This window comes from Phascolarctos cinereus, unplaced genomic scaffold (assembly GCF_003287225.1).
Source record: "Phascolarctos cinereus isolate Bilbo 61053 unplaced genomic scaffold, phaCin_HiC Scaffold_4;HRSCAF=312, whole genome shotgun sequence".
In the NCBI taxonomy this organism is placed as follows: Eukaryota; Metazoa; Chordata; class Mammalia; order Diprotodontia; family Phascolarctidae; genus Phascolarctos; species Phascolarctos cinereus.
The window spans coordinates 424905430-424932293 of NW_027555847.1; the positions used below are offsets into that span (position 1 = coordinate 424905430).

The 26864-nt window shown below is 36.3% G+C and overlaps 1 protein-coding gene across 1 annotated transcript in view; it reads right to left on the reverse strand.

Annotated features, from left to right (window-relative positions):
* The window catches only part of CDH12 (cadherin 12), a 1313162-nt gene that overhangs the window by 1002367 nt on the left and 283931 nt on the right, over positions 1–26864 (reverse strand). The window lies entirely within an intron of this gene.

A 26864-nucleotide genomic window follows, 5' to 3' on the forward strand; every position in this document is an offset into this window, starting at 1 on the left:
TATGGAAACTTACAACTTTATAATACACTTTTGATAATGCTACAAAACCTGACATGTGCATTCAAACTCAGTCTTGAGGTCTCCATGAAGTTTCCCTTACCAATTATAGTCAAAATGTATTTTTTGTTCTCTCAAATCATTTGGCATTTATTATCTATTCATAGCCCTTATTTTAATAACACAGATGATCAATGATGTTGGCGATATAAGTAGTACCTTCAATAATACAGGTCACAAAGCATCCAAAACTTCCCATCTCATACAATTCAAATTCATGTTCTCTCACAAACTAATTACATGGGGTCCATCCTATGTTCAGAGCCTTCCTTTTGTTCTTTTGACATTTCAAAGATATAAAAAGTATCTAGTCTTGCCAATGTTTATTCTTTGCTTTTACCATATGACCATTTCATCTACTTTTCAAATATAATTTTCATTGATTGTCACTGCATACCCAACATATGCCTTAGCTATATTCAACTTAAATTCTTTGACAATTGTAGCATTTTATGCCTCCCAGCCATTCACCACCACCAAAAACAGGTTGGTATCAAAAGGATGGGTTTTTATTTCAAGAAGAAACTTGGGCTCATTAAGAACTTGCAACTTCCGTCCAAGCAATCTAGCTAACTTACCTCCTCCTTTTCAACTAGGAACCCATTTTTTGTCAGTTCTATATTATTAATCATTTAATGACTTTCATTATTACATACATATGGTTTATTTCTATCCCAAGAGCAGTTAGCAAATACAGTGAAATGGATTGCTCAGAGCTAGGGTTAAGATTAAACAATTTCTTTTTTAAAAAAAAATCTAATCAATGACCCTCAGGGAAAGATCCCATAAGGAGGGGAAAGTCATTTACAAGTAGGAAAAAATCAGCCCATAAAAGAACAGACAAATACGTTCCACCTGGGACTCAGCTCTCCCCTGGAACCACAGAATGGTTCTATGTACTTCTTGCACAAAGTGTCCACAGCTGTTTTCAGGCAATCTACCTAGGAATAAGGTTAACACAAATTGTTCTAGTCTGATCTAAAACACCCTGATGCACAGAAGTCCTCATCAGTGGTATGAGGATAGGGGGGTTGATTCAAGTTTCCACACACCTATTTTGGCCTATAACTCATAACTCTCTCTAAGTTTTAGTCTCCTTGAGGACAACCTGTTTTCTTAGCAAGATGTACTCCACACCTTCTCTACCACGTCTCTTCATTCTAGAAGATGACCCCAGCTCTGGCATTTGTACCTAGGAAGTATTCTTCACCCTTAGGCCCTACCCTGTGACGGGATGGAAATATCCAGAATCTCCACTGGCCAAGCCAATAGTCTCCTCATTTCTCACCAGGGTTCACACTTGATTTCTTTACTCCTATCTGGTACCTTGTTTCTACTTCCCCCCTTTCAGATTTTCTTTTATGTATGATCTGCTGCCATCAGAATGTAAATTACTTAGGAGCCAGAAGACTTTCTTTTTGCTAGTATTTGTATGCTAATTTAAGTTGATCAAAAACCACATTGGGTGTAAAACAATGATTATTTGTGTTACTTAAGATTCTTTTTTTTGGTAAACTAAAGTTTCTCATTAATTTTGAAAGACTTTCCTGTATATCTGGGGAGTTTTACAGAATATTAGAAATAGCATGGCATAGCGCAAAGAAAGTGAACAAGGACATAAATCAAAAACTGTCTCAGACACCTAATGCTGATGGAATTAGGGAAAAATCACTTAACTGTCCTCTTCTGCAAAATAGGGATAATTAGACCTTCAGTTTCATTGAGAGTATCAAATGACAAAGTGTATGCCAGTTATTCATTTATTTGAATTTATTAACTATTTCTTATGTGTCAGACATTGTCCTAAGCATTGGAGATACAGAGAAAAGCAAGGAGCTCATATACTCATGAGGAGACAACATGCAACTGCATCTACACATGCAAGATATATACAGAGTAAATTGGAGGTATCCTCAAGGGAAAGCACTAGCTGTGGGTGAACGGTACAGGCTGGCTGAGAAAGGTCCCTTGAAGAAGGTAAGACTGGAGTTGATAGAGGGCAGGAAATATAAGTGGTGGGGGTAAGAAGGCAGAACATTGTGCTAGCAATTTTTTTTTTAATATATGCACGACATACTTTTAAATTTAATCTACATTGTAAACATTTTCTCCATAATTTTTTTAAGTCTAGGCAATCCACAAAACTGTAATTCAAGTTCTCATCTGTAGTGATGTAGTTTAGGGGTTCAGGGGTGCTGGGATGGATCCTGCCCGAAAGAATTCGACCCAAGCCTTCTTTCGGTCAAAGACAAGGTTTTATTAGAACATCCATAATATTGGGCAGACTCTTAAGGAGTCTGAACATTAATAAGCTATTGGTTTATTGGTTAGATTATAAGAATCTAAACAGTGGCTACATTTTAAGAATCTGAGCAGTGGCTAAATTATAAGAATTCCAGCATTTCAGAAAACCCGTGGGAGGGATCTAGGAGTGGCCAAGTAGTTTGGGGTGATGGGAAGAGAGGCCTAAGGAGATCTGAATGGTAGTGGCCAGTAAACTGGGGTGAACAGAACTCCTGGGACCTGGACAATGCAGCCTAGCTAGGATTAAGTGTGGGAAATGGCCAGGGGCCTTAGGGAGGTAAGACAATGGAGGGGAGATTGGGTGTAGTCACATTGAAAGGCCAGTTGATGGGATTATAGCCTCAGGCTAACTGCCTGAGATTTGGCCACCTGGGAACATCCAGGGTTTTTCCTTTCTGGGGTCTAGATCCCATTCTCATCAGTATTTTTGGCTTTTTTTTTTTGAGATAACATTTGTCACTCTGAAAATATAACAATGGGCTCTGTTGAGTTAGTTCAAGTTGGCTCCAGCATACCCTGGGAGACAACCAGCAAACAGGAAGAGAAACAGTAGGTGAAGTGGTGTTTTGGATGAACAGCAAGTAGCTAAATTCTGTGGTAGATTTAGCAGAGTAAAGTATAAGAGAACTGGAAACCCAGAAAGGGCCTCAGTTCTAAAGAGTTTTATGTGCCAAATCGAGTGTTTTATAGTTGATTCTGGAGAGTTTATTGAGTAGGCTAGGGGGAGGAGACATAGTCAGACTTGCACTTTAGGAAAAATCATTTTGACAGCTGAATAAAGGATAGACTTTAGCAAGGAAAAGGTGAGGCAGAAAGACCACCTGGAAGGCTTTATGTAAAGTTTCTTGATCAACTTTAGCATGCTACATGTAAAAATATTATTATTATAAAGAAAACTAGAAATATATTTCAATGAAATTGAAAAAAATAATTGAGTACTTGATATGGGCAAAGAAATATGTTAGGGATTGTAATTACAAATGCCTGTCTCCTTTAATTTTAAAATTATATTTGTAATTAGTTTAATTTGATGATAAGCTATTGAATAATCTTTTTATAATGTATTTTCAATAATTTTAATTATAAATGGAATGATATGTAAAGGAGGGAATTCTCCCTCCCCCACCCCAACTGAACTGATGTAGTCTTAGAATTCATAGAATTACAAAGTGTTAATGAAAATGTTTAACTATAAAAGATGTCCACGTCCTGATTTCTTTTAGATTCTTTAATGAAGTCTGAACACCTGATTAAGCCAAGAAGAGAACAACAGATGACTGGAGGAGCAAACAAATTATCCCTACATTTCTGGCTTTAAAATAGTACAATGCCAGATAAATTTCAGTAGTTGGGTTTGGAGAACAAAACAGTGCTAGTTGGCAGCTGCCTACCTAGGAGACCTTGACGGTTGGGAAGAGGAGGAAATTTTTCTTGCATGTCCCTCACACGTCCTCCATGTACTTTAGCATAGTGACTGGCACATATACTAGGTGATGAGGATGGGAGCTAATCTCAAAAAGGAAAAACCCTAGATTTTCTCACATGGCCAAGTCTCTGGTGTTCACCTGAAGCTATAATCCCATCAGGTGGCCTTTCACTGTGGCTACATCCTTAACCTAGCCTACCCCTCTTTGTGGCCCCAGGCCATTTCTCACACTTAATCTTAGCTAGGCTCCAAAGTCCAGTTCACCCCAGTTTATTGGCCACTCCCATTCAGATCTTCCTTAACCCCTCCTCCAGTAACCCCAAACTACTTGGCCACTCCTAGATACCTCCCACAGTCTTTCTTTATATAAAATCCATCTTGTCTCCATTAAAGATGCTTAGATTCTTATACTCTAGCCACTAAGCCAATAGCTTACTAATGTTCACTCCTTAAGAGTCTGCCCAATATGATAGATATTCTAATAAACCTTGTCTTTGGCTGAAAGAAAGCTTGGGTCAAATTCTTTTGGGCAGGACCCACATGTTAGGATTTTGGGGTCCCAGAACCCCTGAACCCCTAAATTGCATCAGTAGGCATTTAATAAATGCTAGCTGCTGACCAGTAAGAGACATAACATAAAGCAGGGGGTGGAGACACAAAATCCAGATGGATCTGACTACAGAAAGACAGCTCCTAGAGGGAGGAAGCAGCAAGAAGGAGTATGACCATAGATAGTTATGGAGAGAAGACTCTGGGGAACCATTATGAGGTCTCTATCAAAAAAACAAAGTTCCAGAATCTGAAATACCAGGTATTGTGCCACAAAGGTATATGTACTTCACTCCCACTGTTCTCAAGCTTTAAGGTCCCTCTTCCTGTCGACACTGTAGTTATGGGAGAGTTTCCTATAAATATTTTGTAGCAACTTTTCTTAATATATAATCTTGGTAAATGCCTGTAAGAGCTTACTGAGTCAACTGGTTAAATGTTTATGGGAAGTGCTTTCATGGGACTTGTGAGCTCTAGAATTAATAGGGCAGACACAGGGACAACTCTTAAAAAACTCAAGGGAGAAACTGACTGATGCTGACCAGGTCCCCACTCCCAGACCCATGCATTGCCTGAGGCTGACCAGACTTTATTACTCACAGACTAACTATTTTGTAAAGGTGTCAAACTCTTTCCTCTGGGATTCCCAAGCTTTCTCTCAGCACTTTAAGTTTGCTATGCAAAACAGTTCGCCAAATAAAACCATAGAATGTCCTAACCCTGCAGCCCCTTTTCAGGTTCCCCAGCACTTGCTGTTGCATGGAACCTCAGTTGTAACTCTGCCCCAAGTAAAGATCATAATTTTTGCTATATTGGCTGCCTTCTCTGATTCAGGTTGGCACTACCTACTGGGGATTCATTTGTGTGAATATGAATTGGGAAACTACCTGAATGGGTTCTATGCAAATGATTCTTAGGGAAGACTAAAATTCTATCTAGATTAGAATTAGAAGTTGATGGGGTAGCTAGATGGCACAGTGGATAGAGCACCGGCCCTCAAGTCAAGAGGACCTGAGTTCAAATCTGGCCTCATACACATGATTCTTCCTAGCTGTGTGACCCTGGCCAAGTCACTTAACCCCAGTTGCCTTGGGGGGAAAAAAATGTTGAGAACTGGAAAGCTTTTTAAAGACAAGCTAGTATATAAAAACTATAGAAATGAGTAAATCCAGTTCAGTTTAATTTCAAATCCATGTTTCCTCCCTTAGTGCTGGGGAATAAAAGATAAAAGAGGTCATAATCCTGTTGAATGCAGACATTGGAAGGGGCTACCTGACCCTGATCTCACTGACCCCATAGTTGGGCAGGTCACCTGGAGACCAGTCACCACTCCCTCTGCTACTGATTTTTGGGTTGTTGTGCAAAACAATTTATTAAACAGATTCCAGAGGTTGTGGCTTCCTGCATATTCACTCCCACTTGCTGCTTAAACCCCGCCTCTTCTGCCTTTCTGGGGCTCTTCAGGCCTTTCGTGCTATGTGGTGCCCACAACTGCAATGCTCTTGCTTTGGTTAAAGACCCTAGTTTTTGCTACTCTGCTAGTTTTCTTTATTTCAGATTGACAATCTTTGAATCCTTAAGATTTTTAGAAATGTAAATACCTTAGATAAATCAAGAATGAAGAAATTTTAAAATTTCAGTTTTGGTAAGAAAAATAGAAATTCTTGGAAGCAGCACATATAGTCTACATATAGCAAAAATATTGGAAATCTTAAACCTGCACTGTGGACTAGTTACAGCAAAAGATAGTTGAGGGAACAATTCAGTTGGACCAGCCAGTGGAAAGAAATGGAGGAGGGCCTCACTCTGCAAGCTGGTAGGAATGAAAGTATGAGGCTCAAAATCATTCTAGTTACCACATTTCACCACATAATCGTTGCAGATTTACAGCAATTTTGCAAAAAGGTGGAGTGTGATTAATATGTGAAGCTTTTTGGTTTTACATTATGCTGATATTACTTGTCTTTTAGTTTCTGCTAGTCTCCATCAACTTTTCACTCACTGAAAACTGTCTTTCCACAGTTGCTTCCATGCTGTTCAGCGAATACAATCACTTTGAACTTCAAGCTCGCAAAATAGTTTTTATATTTATCCATACTCAGAAAGAAGCTTTGCACATATCGTATCACTGGCAGAGGAACAGTACAATTTAGCTAGTGCAGGAAGATGGGAGCCTTACCATATCACATGACTTACTCATGGCAGCTTCACCTCCCCACCTACTCCCCTTGTACCTATGGCTCTTCATTGGGTTGAATGACAAAAGCTTTAGTACTGCTGCCTGCCTTTGTAAATTTCTCCTTATGTAAGAGAGATAAATCCGTATCCATATGCCACTAGTGAATGCATTGCTACTCTGTTTACCTTGTAAGTTGTGTGATGAACAGAATTATATGAAAGTTTATAAATCAATTTTTGGACTGAAAAAACATGGTGAATGATTATGCAGTGAATATGGTAAATAGGTTAATGGGCTGCAAGAATTCCTTGCTTCAGGAGATATAGTCTGAAGCAATGCTAAATTAGGCTGGAGATTAATAATTCCAATTCTCAATTAATCATTAAATAAGCATCTATTAACCACTTACTATATGTTAAGCACTTTTCTACTCACAGAGACTACAAAGACAAAAATTATGAAACTATCCTTGCTTTTAAGGATTTTACATTTTACCTTGGGAAAATATATGAATACAGATAGAATAAATTTTAAAAATGCAAGGTATGACCATATGATTATATTTTAAACTTGGATAGACACTGGAGGATGATAAATTGATAAATTAGACAAAACAAATGTGCTTAATAAATATCTAACAAATCAAAGATAATAAAAACAATAATAGCATGTATATAGCACTTTAAGGTTTTCAAAGCACTTTACAAATATTACATCTTTTGATCCTCACAACAACCCTGGGAGGTATGTAGGTGCTTTTATTATCCCTCTTTTTGCAGATGGGGAAGGGATAAGCATTTATATTGTACCTTTTATGTGCCCAGCCATTGTGCTAAACATTTTATAAATATTATCTCATTTAAATCTCACAACAACCCTGGGAAATAGGTGACATTATTATGCCTATTTTGCAGTTGAGGAAGCTGAGGCTTATAGAAGCTCAGGGCCACAGAGCTCTTGAAATAGGAAGGATATGTGTAGGTAGGTCTTCCTGGTATAGTTCCTTTTTATTATATTACTTTGAAATTTTATTTCATATTACATTTCTATCTTTCTGTATTTTATGGAAACAGTTTATGTAAATAATCGTCATATTTTAATTTAATTTCAATTTTATTTTTCTTGTTCCTAGACAAGTGATGAGATCTCTGGCTGTCCTAAAACTTTAGAATGGTACTTTGATGCAGAGAGCTAGCCTTGGTACCTCCTAGAACTATCTAGTAATAATTAATGCAAATTGCAGTCAAAAGCCTTGCTGGGTTAGTTGAGGAACTGATCTTAAGAGAATTGGGTTAAGCAATTCTAAAGAATCATCACAGGGAAAAACAATCATTGGGGAAAAGAAGAGAGATGATGGTTTCACCAAATCTCTCTCATCTCTTCTTTTCCTTCATCCTCACCATTTTTCACTTCAACCTGATTTTTAGGGTCACTCTATCTTTGCATTTTAAATTAGAACAATCATGCATTCACACATTAACTACTGTCCTAGAGTAGACTAAAATTATGAATATAAAGTTAATCCTCAGCTTTCATGTGGGTAACATTCTAGAAAACAATGTAAAAAAGAAAATTAAAAAAAAAAACAACAAATGTTGATACATTGAACCTAAGGGAAAGACAGAGTTAGGTTCCCATAACCACCAAAAGCTATAATGTTTTGCTGGAGATTGCTGAAAAGACAGTTTCTGCATTCAGTTCTTTAGAACAAAATATCAATTCTGATAACATGAAGTTTTCCTAACATAGTAATCATGAAAAAACCTATAAAATGCAGTACACAAAATAAAACTGGTAAGATGCAAAACATTTTTCTCACTAGTAATTCCCTAGAATTCTGTGACTTTTTGTGCTAATATTTCAATTAAAAAAATTGATTTCAGACAATATTCACTTTTTAATGGAATCTACAATACCATAAATACTGTGAATGAAGTAAAATTTTTACAACTTAAATATGTTTTAACCTGAATTTTACCTTCTGCTATTTCATAATGATGTGAGTACGCTGAATTTGTATTATACTGCTGTAAATTTCTCTACCTTGGCCTCCCTCTAAAAACCAAGGTAGAAGTCACTGGGACTTCAGTCACAGCTATTGGAAGATGCTGAGACTGCTAAGGCCCAACATCGCTTCCAATACTGTCCTTCATGGCTAGTGGATGACTTTGGAGTTCTTGAGGGACATATCAGTTTGAAATTACCCTTCAATGATTTTCACACTAAGCCACATCTCTGATTTTGCATGCTTCTGCTTAGAGCCAAATGGACTTTACTGTGCTTTGGGGGCATAACTGCAGCGCAAAACTCTAATTTTAAAGGCAAACAATGAAAATATGCAATGAATGCATGGGGAGCTCTTTATTCTATAGCAGTAAGGTGAGCAAGATCAGTGAAGAGCTTTGCTCCACAAACATTATTTTATTATCTTGTGTGCTTAGCCACAAATGTAAGCAGTTGCCAACATGAAAATAAAAATGAAATAACTAATAAAATTACACAAATGCATGGTCATGAAAGCTAAACAAGAATGTTGAGGATTCAGTATACTTCAGTTTTGCATGTAACTCTTAGTTTTACTTTATATTTTTCCTTTCAGAAAAGAATTGATGTCTACCTCTTCAGTGAATGAACCATCTTTCTTCCTATGAGAATCTGAAAGTTAGAAACAGCTAGTTCTTTTTCTATTATGAAACTGCAAAGGAAAATCTTGCTCTCAGCATATTAGTACAAGTTAGTAATCGAGCCAATATTATGTTTTTATGTTTTAGCCATTTAGTTTGTGGGTAAGTGTTCACAAAACAAATATCACTCTTTCGTAGAATATGGTTTCAGTTTGTAAATATGCCTACAGGCTCAGAAAAGGGTGTCTGTCTATAAATTTAGAAAAAATAAATAAATGAATCAGTCTGGATGCTACGCCAGACAAAACAGGAAGAATCTCTCATCTTTAATGTCCCCAGTTTACTACGTTTTCTCAAGCAGACCAAGATTTATCTTTCTTTTTTTTTAAGTTGCATTATTGCTTGTATACACATTTTTCTACCAGCAGGGAGGGCTGTAATTTAATTTGATTGGATAATCTCTTACTTGAATTGTCCTTTCACAAGTGTTGCTATATTTTAGGTTCAGAGTTCAATTAACTAAATTATAGCATTGTGTCTGTATGGTGAAAGGCTTTTAAGTAAAACAATTTAAAGAACAACTTAAGCTCCAGGAGTTCAAGCATTGATTTGAAAATTCAGTCTGTTACTCTTCTGTGTGTTGTGTGAAAAACACATCCACTTTTATGTCTGAAATAGCTTAATCTGAGATACAGCTAGCAGGGAAGCAATGTTAGAAAGTCCAATTACCATAACCTCCACATTGTACATCAACCTGATTGGCAAAAGGAATACCCACACACATTTATATATATGTACACATATTAGTATGTATTCTGATATATAGATTTGTATAAACATACATGTACATATTATGTATATTCCTTTTCCTGTCCATGTTAATCCTTACTTGTGTATTGCCCCCTCTGGGCTGTCCCCCCAAAATTTGCACTGGCAGTTTACATTCTTCCTAGGGATGGACTCTCCCAGATTCAAGGTCTTTCTCTTTGTTCATACTACTTAAGACTATAGTTCATTAGCCCTAACTGATGGATTTACCTTCAGTTATCAACAACTTGATGCAGCTCAAAGCAAATGTATTTACTGAAATGTAGTTGAAGCCAGTGCATTACTTGATTTTGTTTAATTGTAGTACAGTATAAGCTCAATATGAGTCAATAGTGTGAGATGATAGTGTGAAATGCCAATATAATTTTAGGTTAAATTAATAAATTATAGAATCTAAGGTCCAGAGTGTTTCAGAGTACATTAAAGTAATATATTTTAACATATTTATTGACTAGTTTTATTGAATTATATTTTGGCAATAATACTTGTACTTCACTTTTCCAAAGTTATATCATATCTAGAAACTTATGTCCAGTTCTAAGCATCATGCTTTTTCATGGCCATTAATAATTTATATTGAATCCAGAGGAGGAAAGCCAAAATGATGAGATTAGTTGCAGCCACATATGTAAGGTGTTAAAGAGTCTTTAGCTATTTAGTCTGTGAAAATGAATGTCTATAGTAAACATGATAGCAGTCTACAACTATTTGAAGGACTGACAGTCTTTCATTGAGAGAAATTTTGGTCTGCTTATTTTCAAGACCAGAATCTAAACCAATGGGTAGAATGGGAGAAAGATTTTTTTCAATCAACATAACTTCAAAATAGAGAAGGGAAAGTATACATACATATACACAGACACACACACACACACACACACACACACACAATGGACTTCATTGGTAGTGAGTGAGTTTTCTGTCAATAGAGGACTTTAACTAGAAGCTGGAGAACTTTTTGTTGGGGATGGGACTGGCCAAGGTGATCCTTGATATTCCTTCTTATTCCATTATTCTGTGATTCTTTGTGTATTTCCTTCTATATCCCTTAAAATTTTATTTAGCATTTAAAAATATGTATGTTTACACTATTAAAAATGAAACACTAATGTTTTTCAGACACAATAAAAGAAAATAGAAAAAAAATGAGACAAAAGCAAAAATAATTTTTTTTCTACTTCCTGCTACCAGAACACAATATTTCTCCATTTTACCAGGTATTATAACCTTTACTCTGTTTCATAGGCAGCTTCCATTCCTCTCTTTTATGTAAAGACTATACTGCTGCTCATAGTTAATGAACAGACCTGTTAGATTTACCTAGAAATTTAATTGTTTTGCTACATAACGATTTGAAGTATCAGAGATATTTGAATACAACTAAGTATTAAGCATTCTTCAAATACCTTATTGTTTATCTTTTATTTGGGCAAACTTAAACAAATGTGCTTAGGGAATATCTTAGCAAATCAAAGTTCATTATTATCACTTCAATTTTTTAAGTATGAAGAAGTCAATAACTCCACTCAGAAATCCTTTAATTATGAGCTGTAGATTGCCTAGGCTAATGCTCCCTTCCTGGATCACTACTCCCTATTCCATAGTACCTAACCATTTAAAGTTCTATCCCCATTGTTTCCACTATGCTGCTAGAAGTCCTGTTCCACTGTTTACAAGCTACTCTTCATATAAACATGTGCTTTCTTTACCAGAAATTTTGTATATATTTTGTATTGCTATATATTAATATATTTTCTCCAACAGAATTTAAATGCCTTGAGGAAAGGGATATATCTATTTTTGTTTCCCCAAATTCTGGCATTATTCCTGGCACATAGTTGGCTCTTGAAGACTTGTTAGAATTAAATTGGTTCATAATCGTTCCATAGACAAGACAGAATATGTCCTTGTTGTTCAGTAGTTTTAGTCCTATCTGACTCTTTGTGACCCCATTTGGGATTTTCTTGGCAAAGATACTGGAGTGGTTTGTCATTTCTTCTCTAATTCATTTTACAGATGAGAAACTGAGGCAAAGAGAGTTAAATAACTTGCTCAGGGTCATACAGCTAATAAAGTGTCTGAGGCCAGATTTGAACCTGAGTTCTGAGGAAGATGAGTCTTTCTGACTCCAGACCCAGCACTCTCTCTCCTCTGCACAATCTCATTTCCCAGATATGTCCAGAGGAAGCAAATACTTTGGTTGATGGAGGTAGGGATGTGAAGTTGTTTAGAAATCAAGTAACAGAACACTAATATATTGGGGTTGTTTGGCTTAAAATAAAAGGACAATCAATTATCTTTGAGGTGCTTACTGGAAAATTGAATAGGTTTACTTTGTGTCATATTAAACTTCAAAACTATAAGCAATGGATAGAAGCTACAGCTAGGTGAATTTAAGCTTTGATGTACTTTTTTTTCCCTAACAATTATAGATGCTTAGCAATCAAGTCAATTAACATGTAAAGTAGTAAGTTTTCCATCACTACATATATTAGGGTATAAGCTGGATGACCAGATATAAGGAATACCACAGAAGATATTCCTCTATTTTGTGGGCAAATGAAATTTATGATTGATTTGAACCCTCCCAACTCTAATTTTCCACCTATCTCTCATTTAGTATATAAAATGAATGTGCCACATTTTCACAAGTAATGTCATTTCCTGTTACCTAGGAATAATATCTACCGTGTGTGGTTGGGCACACACACATGCATGCACACATATCTATTTATATCTATGTATGTACACATTGCTGTAATTGAAAATTGTGTGGGAAACATTATAAATATTTAAGTTTTTTTCATAGTTCCTCAACCTACTTACTTCCCATGAGCTACTCCTTCACCTCACCTTAGCCACATACAAAGAGTCATTCCCTTTATCTTGCCAATGTCTACAAATACACCATCTCCACATTTAAGAATTCTCAAATTCCTTTATCTGACCATAACCTATTGGCTTATTACCTCTCCCTGTATCTTCCCTTAAAACATCCTTTATATGTATGACCTCCAAACTTTCAGTCTCTCAACTCTCTCCCACATCTCCCCTACACTAGCTATTGTTTGCTCTTTTCTCCATCTTTTCCTCTCTGTGAACCAATTCAGCATCATACTGTACTCCTCTCTTGAATCTCTATCCTGATTATCATAGCATTAATTATACCCTACCAAGTCTCAGCCTAATATCACTCCCGAAATTTGCTCCTATACAGGTACTGCTGAACAAAGGTGGAGAAAACCATCAAAATGTTCAGAAAGGCTCCACCACAAATTTATGTTCAGTATCAACTGGGTCCTCACCACTGCTAGACAATCTTACTGTATCTCCCTTATCAACTCACTCTCCTACTCTCCACAGTGGCTCTTCCAAACTTTTTCATCCTTTCTCAAACATCTCATGGCTTCCTCTTCCCCTACCTTTTCATCTGAGTTCCTTGCCTCAAATTGAGGCAATTAGCCTTGGGCTCCCTCTTCACCCCTCTTCCTCATTTCCTATCATTCAGATACCTTCTGCTACTGTCTCTTCCCTCATCCCTATCTGACAGGACACTAAAAATCCTCTTTCCAAAGTTATCAATGACCTCCTAGTTGTCTGATCCAGTGACTTTTTCTCCATCTTTATTCTTCTTGACCTCTCTTTAGCCTCTGATACTGTTAATCATTCACTCCTCCTTGATACTCTCTTCTTTCTAAAGTTTTTGGGACACTGTTCTCTTCTGGATCTACTCCTAGCTATCTGACCACTCCTCAGTCTCCTTTGGTGGATCCTTATGCAAATCACTTCAAGTGCAGGGGTCTCTGAGAATTTTTTCCCTGGGCCCTCTTCTACCTTTATACTACTTAACTTGGAGAAGTACTCATCAGCTGCAATGGATTTAATTGTCTTCTTTATGCTGATGATCTTTAAATCTACCTTTCTTGCACCAGCTTCTCACATCTCCAGTCGACTTTCAGACATCTCAAACTAGATGTCTGGTAGATAACTTAAGTTCTATATGTCCAAAATAGAACTCATTATCTTCCCTCCTAAATCGTCTCCTCCCTCCTACCTCCCCCTCTCAATGTAGAGAGAAAAACAATCCTTCCAGTCCTTGGTGTTACAACCTGTGTTTCAACCTCAACTCCATGCCATCTCTCCCTCCCATAAGAAATTTGTTGCTACGGTCTGTTCTCAAAAACAACCCCTTCTCTCCTCTGATATTACCACCACTCTGTTGAAGTCCCTCATAACCTCATGCCTTGATTATTGCAATGGCCTCCTGGTAGGTCTACCTGATTCAAGTCTTTCCCCACTTCAATCCATCATTCATTCAGCCACTGAAGTGAGTTTTCTAAAGTTCAGGTATGCAAAATGCTCCTCTGCTCAATAAATTCCAATGGCTCCCTATTGCCTCTCAGATCAAATACAAAATCCTGTTTGACAATTTACCCCTTGTAACCTAACACCTTTCTACTTTTCCAGTCTTCCTAAAGCTTACTCTGTGCCACAATCTCTTTGATCCATTGACACTCTGTCTCTCAGCTATGTGCACTTTCTCCACCTATCCCCAATGCCAGAATGCTCTCCCCACTCATCTTCACATATGAGTTTCCCTGGTTTTCTTTAGCTCCTAACTAAAATCCCATCTTCTACAGGAAGGCTTCCCTACTTTTAATTATACTACATTCCCTCTGTTACTTATTTCTTTTTTATCCTGTATATAACTTGTTTTGCATCTATTTGTTTCATTTTCTCCCCTATTAGTTTGCAAGCTCCTTAAAAGCAGAAACTTTTTTTTTGCCTCTTTGTAACCTCTGCACTTAACATAGTGCCTAAAAAACAGCAGGTGTTTATTGACTGATTGAATAACATTCTGGTAGTCCCTTATCTTACAAAGTATTAAATGAACAACCTTACCTTATTGCTACACAGTAGTCTTACCACTAACAGTAGTGATTCCTTTGCTCCAAGAAATCTGAAGCTATTAAAGGCAATAGAGTCAGAGTCCATATTATGTGCCAGGAGCTGTGCTGGGGATAGTGGGCGTACAAAGACAGACATAAGACAGTTCTCACCATCAAGAAGCTCACACAATAATAAGGGAAACAACAGTCAAGAAGAAGCTGAAAAGGGGTCATGGAAGTTATTTGGACTGAGACAAGATGAAGTCCTGCTGCTGGGAAATGATCTGAGGAAATGAGAATTACAGAGTTGATTTCATCTTGGGGAATGATGAGCTTCTGTAGATCATGAATTCCAGGAAAGTATCAGGTATTTTGAGCAACACTCATCTTCTCCCCGCTCCTCATAAAAAAGAGACAACTTCTATTATGGGGCTTCTCTGGGGTTGTATATGTTAGGAAAAATGAAGTGTCACAAAAACTGCCAACAATAAAGTACTGTATGTAACTCACAAAAGTTAGAAATCACTGATCTATAGAATGGACCATAGAAGTATATAATCTTAGATTTGGAAGAGACCCAAAATCCTCAGATACAAGCCCTATCTAAAACACTAATCCTCTCTACAATAACCCACCAAGAAATGCTCATCCAGCTTCAATTTTGAAAACTATAAATGATGGATTCATTCATGATGGTATCCATTATAATTTTAGACAGCACTAATTTTTAAGAAATGGTTCTTTATGTTGAACAGAAATCTGATTCTAGTAATTCTACTCATATTCTTCCTTGGGCCATACCAAATTAAATTAATTTATTTTGCACATAAAACAGATTTGCTATAGCTGTAGATATAGACAGATATGGACATTATGCATACATATGCATTTTTATGTGAAGGCAGCATATGTCATTTATATGATAAGGTATATATATATATATATATACATATATATATATATATATACATACCTGTTTATGTACATGCATATATGTGTATACACATATATGCATGTACATAAACAGGGTTTTATATGATATATAAATATTTACAAAGTTTGTCATATAAAACCATGTGTCTATATATACACATAATGTATGAAATCATATACATATATATGGATAATGTACACAGAGACCTATCTGTTCCTCTGTCTATCTGTCTATCTATGACAGCAATTATATTCCTCCCAAAATCTTCCACTAATTAAATATCCCCATTTCTTTCAACTGGTCATCACGTAAGTTGGTTTTGAATTCCCATGTGATTCCTTGACTGTTTCCAGGTTGTAAATACCTCAGTTAAAATGTGGGTCACCAGGTCCCCTATGGATCTATGGACTCCTTATCCCTGGGGCCTTTGGCCACACACTGTCTACAGTAATGATTTACCAGCTGTCTTACAGAAGCAAGTCATATATCTTTGGAATGGCCAAGTAAGGTACTTCCCTCAATATTTTCCATTATCTGTTCTTTAAAATCTCTTCACCCATAGCATACATATGCACTGTATAAAGCAAAATTACCCATACTTAAGTAGGTATCATTTATACAATGGGACAGAAAGTTAATATTTTATTATTTTATGCTGTGTATCACTCAGCTCCAGCCCTAATAGTTAACTACTGGAAAAATAACATTTATATGCTGAAAAATTATACGCTAAGTTTTTTAGTAAAGGAGAAAAATGGCTGGGGAAAATAGTGATTGGTATATTATTTAAAAAGAATTTTGAAATCGTGACCTAATCTATTTGTGTCACTCAAATCCTTAAAAAAAAGTCTACATATTTTTAACTCTAGTTATGTGTGTGTATATTTAGGAGGTGGAAATGATTAAATATAAGTATTAGATTGTATTTTTCTACTCAACTATATTTTTAGTAAAAAAAAATAAAGGATAAAGAAAAAATTAAAGCTAATGATTGAGACTAGATCTGAGATTTCATTGGCAGAGGGAGAGTTCCTGGTGAAGAATCCTTTACCAATGCAGGTCAATGCTTTCTTTGAAATTTTTAATTCTAAAAAGTTGACTAGTGGGGCGGAGCCAAGATGGTAGAATAAAAGCAGTGACTTGCTTGAGCTGTCCCCAAAACCTCTCCAAATACCTGTTTAAAAAAATGGCTCTAGGGGCAGCTAGGTGGCGCAGTGGATAGAGCACTGGCCCTGGATTCAAGAGGACCTGAGTTCCAAATCCCGCCTCAGACCAAACACTTGACACTTACTAGCTGTGTGACCCTGGGCAAGTCACTTAATCCCATTGCCTAAACCCCCCCCCAAAAAAAAAATAAATGGCTCTAAACAAATTCTAAAGCAGCAGAATCCACAAAAAGACAGAGTGAAACAAATTTCCAGCTCAAGACCACCTGGATGGGTGATTAGAAAGGTCTATCGTGGCTGGCTGGAGAGGAGCGCAGTTTGGCATAGGCACACAGGCCTCAGCGAACCTGGAGCAGGCTTCAGAGGACTGAATCACAGGCAGCTGTGGCAGTTTCCAGACTTCTCAACCCATGAACACCTAAGACAGCCTAGAAGGTCAGTAGGAAAAGTCTGTGACTGTGGTGAGAGAGAAGAGCAGTCCCAGCCACAGTCCCGAGGCCTTGGCTGCCTCCTGAGCTTCTGGGCCACAGACTGAGGGGGAATCAAGTGGCTGATCAGAGGGGTTTGCAGGGATCTTTCTGCTGGTGCAGGATTCTCTTGCTTTACCGACACTTGTATCTGGGTCACTGTTCTGGTGAGGGTCCACTGGCGTGGTGGAGCTTGTAGTGGCTGTGAAGAGAGAATCCTCCTCACAGTTCCAAGACAGGAAAGAGTGCCTGTGGTCACTCATAGACCAAAGCACAGGCCAGGAAAGGAGTAAACACTTTGCCCTTCATCATAGCACCTTGGAAGAACTGAAAATTCACAAGTCCCTAGAAGTATCTCTGAAAACAGCTGCACAAAACTCCCAAGTGTTGGGACAGTGCATTCTCCACACTGGAAGCAGACTCTTACCTTAACAAAGAGTTTATAATTGGCTGGGATCATGAGCAAGTAGCACAAAGAGAGTCAGACCACAGAATCTTACTTTGGTGACAAAGAAGATCAAAACATGCAACCAGAAGAAGACAACAAAGTCAAAGCTCCTACATCCAAAGCCTCCAAGAAAAATATGAAGTCCCAGGTGAAGAGCTCAAAAGATTTTGAGAAGCAAGTAAGAGAAGTAGAGGAAAAACTGAGAGTGATGCAAGAAAATCATGAAAAATAAGTCAACAGCTTGCTAAAGGAGACCCAAAAAAATACTGAAGAAAATAACACCTTAAAAAATAGCCTAACCCAAATGCCAAAAGAGGTCCAAAAAAAGCCAGTGAGGAGAAGAATGCCTTAAAAAGCAAAATTGGCCAAATGGAAAAGGAAGTCCAAAATCTTATTGAAGAAAATACTTCCTTAAAAATTAGAATGGAGCAATTGAAAGCTAGTGACTTTGTGAGAAATCAAGACACTATAAAACAAATTCAAAAGAATGAAAAAATAGAAAACAATGCGAAATATCTCACTGGAAAAATAACTGACCTGGAAAATAGATTCAGGAGAGAGAAGTTAAAAATTATTGGACAATCTGAAAGCCATGATCAAAAGAAGAGCCTAGACATCATCTTTCAAGAAATTATTGGAGAAAACTGCCCAGATATTTTAGAATCAGAAGGCAAAATAGAAATTGAATCTACCAATAACCTCCTGAAAGAGATCCCCAAAGGAAAACTCCTAGGAATATTATAGCCAAATTCCGAATTCTCAAGTCAAGGAGAAAATATTGCAAGCAGCCAGAAAGAAACAATTCAGTTATTGTGGAAACACAAGATTTAGCAGCTTCTACATGAAGGGACCACAGGGCTTGGAATTTAATATTCGGGAGGTCAGAGGAGATAGGATTACAACCAAGAATCACCTACCCAGCAAAACTGAACATAATCCTTCAGGGGAAAAAAATAGGCATTCAGTGAAATAGAGGACTTTCAAGCATTCTTGATGAAAAGACCAGAGCTGAAGAAAAAGTTTGACTTTCAGATACAAGATTCAAGAGAAACATGAAGAGGTAAACAGGAAGGAGAAATTATAGGAGACTTATTAAGGTTGAACTGTTTACATTCTGCATGGAAAGATGATATTTGTAACTCACGAGTCCTTTAGCAGAAGAGTAGTTGGAGGGGAAAAAATTATATGTATGCATATACATATAGATATAGATATATGTATATCTAGATAGGTAGATGGATAGATGGATGAAGATAAAGGGGTGATATTTGGAGAATAAAATTAAGGGGTGAGAGTGGATTATACAGAGAGAAGGAAAAAGGGAGAGGTAGAATGGGGCAAATTGTCTCACATAAAACAGACAAGAAAAGGCTTTTACAGTGGAGGGGAAACAGGGGAAGGTGAGAGAAGTGAATCTTATTCTAATTGGATTTGGCTTAAGGAGAGAATAACATACACCCTCAATTGGGTATGAAAATCTATTTTACCCTACAGGAAAATGGGGGTGGGAAGGGGACAAGAGAGCAGGGGGATGATACAGCGGAGGGCAGATTGGGAGAGGGAGTAATCAGAAGCAAACACTTCTGAGGAGGGACAGGGTCAAAAGAGAAAATAGAATAAATGGGGGGCAGGATAGGATGAAGGGAAATATACTTAGTTTTTAACAACATGACTAGTATGGAAGTGTTTTGCATGACTACACATGTATAACCTGTATCAAGTTGCTTGCCTTCTCAAAGAGGGTGGTTAAGGAGGGAGGAAGGGAGAAAATTTGGAACCCAAAATTTTAAAAACAAAAGTTAAAAAAAATTGTTTTTCACATGCAACTGGGAAATAAAATATACAGGAAATGGGGTATAGAAATCTATCCAGCCCTAAAAGAAAATTGAAGGGGAAGGGAATAAGAGAAGGGTGGAGGGATAGAAGGGAGGGCAGATTAGGAGAAAGGGTACTCAGAATTCATGCCATCTTGGGGTAGGGGGAGGGACAAGATGGGGAGAAAATTTGGAACTCAAAATCTTGTGAAAGTGAATGTTGAAAACTAAAAATAAATTAATTTTTAAAAAAGTTTACTAGAACACTGAGAGGTTAAGGGACTTTGCTTACCATCACTCAAGCAGTAAATGTGTCAGTGGTGGGGTTTGAATCCACATCTTCCTGGCTCCAGGTACAGCTCTCTATCCACTATACCACACACAGCCTGCCAAATACATATCTCTATCAAAAGTACTTATTGATTCCTTATTTTTATTACATAACTTAAATTTGTACAGATTCCTATGTAACAATTACATTAAGATTAATTACAAGACAATATTTAAATAGCTTCACTATGTATAATCTACAGGCACACATGCACACACTCACATACCCCATATTTATACCTCTGCCTGCATATACTTCATGCCTTAACTTAGAGGTCTTTTCTATTGCTTAGTCAGTATGTTTTCTCTCTCTACTCTCATTCTATTCTAACCCAGCCTCCCTCTCGTCTAATACATTTCTCTCGACACTGAAGCTATGTATTTTATTCTATTGGCTGCTTGTCCTGAGGATAATTGTAAAATCTGTCTTTTTCCAATTATGAGAGGTGTTCTATAAATTCTTTCGGGTATATTCTTTTTGAGATGTGTGCCCATAACTCCCATTAATGTTGCACATTTACACTTGATGCATTACCCTCGTTTTTTTTTTGTCTAAGTGACTCAAGCCCAGTTTTAACACAGTTTTGTTTATAATTTCCAAACTCTGCCATACCTACTTTCAGTCTTCTACAAATACTTTACATACATCCTGTTTATTAACTCATTAACCAAAAATATCCAAGAAAAGCTACCTGGAAAAAAATTCAAACTGTAAGAATATTAGTCTCTCCTAAGGACCATATTAGAAGATAGCCAGATTCCTAAATGGCAATATTTTGGAGGAAAGAGACATTTTTCCCCTTTTTTGGGGAGGGGTCTAACTACAACTTGAAAAGTTATTGGAATCAATGCTACTTTCTGTATGTACAGACAATTCTTATTTTCTATCACTGTGAAAATAGCCATTTTCCTTATTTGACAATGCCTTAAAAATAGCTAAAAGTTATATCTCACCATTTTAAACAGCTTATATATCAGTTTCTCCCATTTTCATGGAAGGTTGAAGTGCACTCTGATGTTATGAAGATAGTGGAGTTACCAAAAGGCCCTGGAATGTAAAATCAGAGCATGGAGTTTGAATTCTGTTTCTAATACTTATTACCAGTATGACCTTAGACAAATCACTTTGTCTCAAGAACCCTCCATTTCTTCATCTGTAAAGTGATGATAATAAGCTTAAGGTGTCTACTTTATAGGGCTTCTGTAAGGAAAGTTCTTTGAGAGGAAATGACTTTGATAGAATTCATAATTCTGAACTCCTGTAATTTCAGAAGAGTGTTATACCTCTTGCCTTCTGCCATAGATAGGGTAGACCAATGGTGCTGGATGAAGCATATATTGTTGGACACCACCAATGCAGTCATTAGTTTTGCATTATGATATTTCTCAGTTACAAGGGAGGGTCCATCTGTATGTATTTTAAAGATGGAGAACTGGAAAATAACACTGATGTTTTTAGAAGGACAATTAAACTTTAAAAAGAAATTGCTTGATGCTATAAATTGCGATTAGATATGATTACCAGTTCTATTATTTTTAGTATAGTTTTCCTAACTTTCTACTCTTTTGCACATTGTACCATGGAAATGATCCTGTGTTCTCAAAGGCTATGCTGGGAAAACATAGGCTCTAACATTTCTTACCAAGTTGGAAATGCTTTGACTGAGCATTGGATGATAGATGAAAGTACTAAGTTACCAATAATCTCTTAATTACCAAATCTAATGACATTTTTTTCAACCTTTATCTCTCTCCTTATCTCCATATCCAACCATTTCTGGCTTCCTTAAAGTCCTAGTTAAAATTCACCTTCTATAAGTAGCCTTTCCAAATCCTCTTAAATATTAGTGTTTTCTTTCCTGCTTCAATTCTCTCTCTCTCTCCGTATATGTATGTATGTGTGTATATATATATATATATATGTATATATATATATATATGTGTATATATATATATACACATATATATATATACACACATATATATACACACATATATAAAATATGTAAGTATATATGTGTTTGCATGTATGTGGATATCTACATGTGTATATCTATACTTGTTCATACCTGTTTCAATATTGTCTTCCCCATTATACTACGAGCTCCTTGAGAGCAGGCCTTTCTTTGTTTACTGATCACTTCGTATAATATGTAGTGCTTAGCAAGGTGTAATAAATGCTTACTGAGTGAATGGACAGTGTCTACTGTCTGGAGACCATCCCACACTTTCAGAATGATTCCTTATTGGAAAGTGGGTCAGAATGTTTTAGTTTGTTTTTGGACAAATCAACTCATGAAGATACACATCTGAAGACTTGGAAGGGTTTCAGACTATAAGGGTGAAGGGTATACTCATAGTGATAAAATCCTGGATATTTTAAAATATGTCAAATATTATTAGTGCTACTACTGATGAATATGTACCATCTGGAGCTGAAAAAAAGGCAATTGCTAGTCTACTTAAAATTGTATGGAGGCTAAAATTATTCCCCCCTTTTCCCCTTCAGGCTATTTTCTGTTCTGGTTTCTAGGAACATACTGAAGCAACAAGCCTGAATCTTTTTCTCATGGGACATAAGCAGCAGAACAAAAATATATATATATTTTTTTTTTCAAAGCCTTCCTTTAATAAATGCATCACACTAATCCCTGAGCTGCTCCTCATTCCTTCATCACATGGCAATTTTCATTTTTATCTCATAGCTCCTCCCAAGTACCAAACCAGATTTTACTAACATATTTCCCACATGGTCACATATAGTTTTTATGTCCTTTTACTGTGTGTGTGTTGTGTACATACACACATAAAAATATACAAATATATTCAGATGGTTCTAGTTTTTTTTTGAAGTACTGTTAAAAACTGAAACATTTTCAACTCAAAAAAAATTTATAATGCTATGAAAATCCTATACTCTAATAGTTATTTTTAATCCCTTTTCAAAATCAGTACCTTCAAATTCATATTGTTGGCCTTGACAATTTATCTTTATACCCAATTAATAAAGAATATCAACTTAAGAGGTAGTATGATCTAGCAAAATGATTCCTGGAATTAGAATCAGAAACTCTGGATTCCAGTTTTAGCTCTGCAACCTATTAGCTCTGTGACCTCGGCAAATAATATCCTCTCTGTACCTCAGTTTACAAAACTTTAAAACTAGGATAATGATACTTGCCCTGTGGATCTCACAGAGTAGCCTTTAGCATCAAATGTGATAATGCATTAAAAATGTCCTCTATGTGTAAATATCAGTTATTCTTATACAATAGCTCAACTAGGATTTCAATTGAACATTAAGGAGAATATAGTACAAGTTGGATTCCTTGACTCTATTTGGAAAACAAAAAAACATAACTATATGGAAATCTTGAGCAATGACTAGAGACATTCCCTCTCATGTGAGATACCGATGGATGTTTGAGTTTGTAACTATTTGGCCTTATTCAATTCATAGACAGTTCTTTGGTGATACGTATTCTGCCTAAGGAGGCAATAGATAAATAGTTTGTTGGTCTACAGGTCACAAATCTGTTTCTCAGTCCCATGTATCCTCCACTCAGCTGTCAAAGTGATCTGCCTAAAGTGTAGATCTGACCATGCCCCTCCTCTAGTCAATAAACTTCAGTGATTTTTACCTCCAGAATCTAGTATGATATTCTGTCTGGCATTCAAAATGCTTTATAATCTGCCCCCATACACACACTTTACCAATATTTTTTACACCTTAGCTCCCAACTCCACCATATAATCAGTGTTGCAGTTAACACCAGCCTCTTTGCTGTTCCTCAAACAAGGCCATCCACCTTCCAACTACAGGCATTTCCACTGGCTATGCCCTATCCCTGGAATGTTTTCTCTTCTTCATCTTTGCCTTCTGTCTTCTTTGGCTTCCTTCAAGTCCCAAGAACAAAAACTTCTGTAGGAAGCCTTCCCAAATTCTTAATTCTAGTGCCTGTCTCAGTACACTATTTTCAATTTATCCTGTGTATAGTTTGTTTGTATATATTAGTTTACATATTATCTAACTCATTATACTATGAGATTCTTGGCAATAAGGCTTTCTTAGTATTCTCAGTATTTAGCACAGTGCTTAGCACATAGTAGGCACTTAACAAATGTTTATCAACTGATTGAAATAAAGCAGAGATTTAGATAGGAGGGGATTATAGAGATAGGCTTAATACTGTACTTATTATTTTCTTCACATTTCAAATGAAGTTTTAATTTTCATCCATACATATATTTCACTAAGACTCAAATCCTATTAACTCAAACATAAAAATAGAAACAGAAGAATAATGATGATTATATTTAATGACAAATACACCCTACTAAAATAGAGGTCTGGTAACTAGGAAAAAGATTGAGCAGAAAAGAGGATCAAAGCAATTAAATTAAATAAGAGTTTATGAAGTACCTTCCCATTGCAAGATAGTGTGCTAGCTTCTGGGGATACAACGAGAAAAAAAAAGTAGCATTTGACCTTCAGGAGTTTGTATTCATTTGAATCCTGTTTTACTATATGCCATAAATATGGATAGTCCAATTAGTCACAGAGCAATAAAGACCAAACAAACATATGTTTTGCCAATGATCAAATATTTATAGCGTTGAAAAAAAATATGGTTCAATCTTTCACTCTTTTGTATCCTAGTACAGTGTCCATCCTATTTATAACCTGCAACTTTTTTCTGTATAAGAAATGTAGAATTGGCTATTTTAATTCCACTGTTTTAGGACTTGTTCTTTCTAGAGGAGGGGGTTTTAATCTCCAATCTGGAGACTTTAAATATATATATATATATATATATATATATATATATATATATATATATATATATATATATATATATATATATATATCCCATCCCAATCACATACTTCCTTTTATTTTATATCCCTTGTTTGTTTTTTTTAAATACCCTAGATAGATGCAGTATGTTGGGATAAAAAGTTATTCCCTCTAAGGAATGGAATATAAAAAATGCAAAATTAATATTTATGTATGCGATTTATTGGTCAAAGCAATCTCTACCTTTTAACCAATATTTTTTTCCAGGAAAAGAAATGTTGCGGAAAAAACTCTTTGTATTGATAAATGCTACATGTTCCTCAAGACAACAGTATTGATTTTTAAGTATAATTCACAATTTAAGTGATTAACTTACATGTTCCAGAGAGAGTTTGCCTTCAAAAGTTAAGTCATTCCCGGAGAGCAAATTTTATATGTAGGGAGTCAAGTTTCATTCTTTCTATGACCCAGGTAGAAAGTACAAAAGTAGTACTTATGCCTAAGACTGCCCTATAAAATAGTGATTGAAACACCAAATTAAAATTCTGGCTCTACCATTATCAAGCTATATAACTTTAGAAGAGTCACATAAGCTCTGGTCCTCTATTTTCTCATCAGCAAAAGAATGGGGTTGGAGTCCTAAAATTTTGTCCAGTTAAAATAATCTGTCTGATAACAGAACCATGTAGAAGTTTGCTTCTGAATGGAAGAGTGGTGTCCTTTTCAATAAAGAAAAATGGAACTAGAAAGGATGTCAGTGTGTGTATACACATATGTATAATATGTGTGCATACATATATACATATAAGATGTACATACATATAAATACATACAGTTATATAGTTTCATATATGTATATTGTGTGTAGATAGATAGATATAATGATGATCATTGGAGTGATGGGAGTGTACAAAAGAAAATATCAAGAGAAAAGCAAAGAAACAAGAATTGAAACGTTAGCCATGCTTATGTTCAGGGAGCTGGAAAAGAAAGCAGAATCCGCCAAGAATACAGAGGAGTAGTGTAAGAAGTAGGAGACAAACAAATGTCACAGAAGTCAAGGAATGGAACATTTCCTGAAGGAGGGGTTTTGAGTACAGTTAGTACTGTCAAATTTCTTGCTAAGACCAAATGCCAATCTTTTTTTCTTCTTCAGCATGCTTGGCCTCCCTGGACTTTCATTAACTCATCTGTAGAGTGGCAACGTTGAACTACATATGCAATCCCTTATCCATTTCTAAATCTATGATCTGATGAAGTGCATTAAAAAGTAGAAAACAATATTCTATGTGAGCTCAGAGAAGCAAGATGCTATCTTGAGGCAATTCAATTGAGTACTTCATGGATGCAGTAGATTTGGAGGTAGGCTTTAATGTTGAGTAAGAATTGGAAAAGAGGGTAAGTAGGAATATTTGTATCATTGGGAAGAACACAAAAAAAAGGTTTAAAGACAGTAAAACTTAATATATGTTTGAAGGGCGAGGGAATTTCATTTTAAATAGACATTTGAGCAAGTGCAGGGTAGTAATAGGAGGTAAGACTGAAAAAATAGGGTAGCACTAGATTAGGAAAGCCTTGAATGGTAGTAAACCATGTTTAAATTTTATTCAGAAATTGAGAGGAAACACTGCAAAATTTTGAGCTGTGGTGTAACAGATTGTGCCTTTTGTCATCACCACTCCATCACTTATTTACAATTACTCCCTGTCTCCTGGCTCCATCCTGACTGCCTAAAAACATGTTCATGTCTCCTTTGTGCTGAAAAAACCCTCATTTGATCCTCCATCTCTGCTAACTATAGTCGTAAATCTCTCCTGCCCTTTGTGGCTAAACTTCTTGAGAAGGCCATTGATAATAGGTGCTTCCACTTTCTCTCCTCTCATTCTTCTTAATCCCTTACAATGTGGCTTCCAACATCATCATTATTCTGCTCTCTCTAAAGATTAATGATCTCTCAGTTGCTAAATCCAACAGTATTTTCTCAATCCTCATTCTCCTCAATCTCTCTACAACCTTTGACACTATTGACAACCCTTCCTCTCCTTGATACT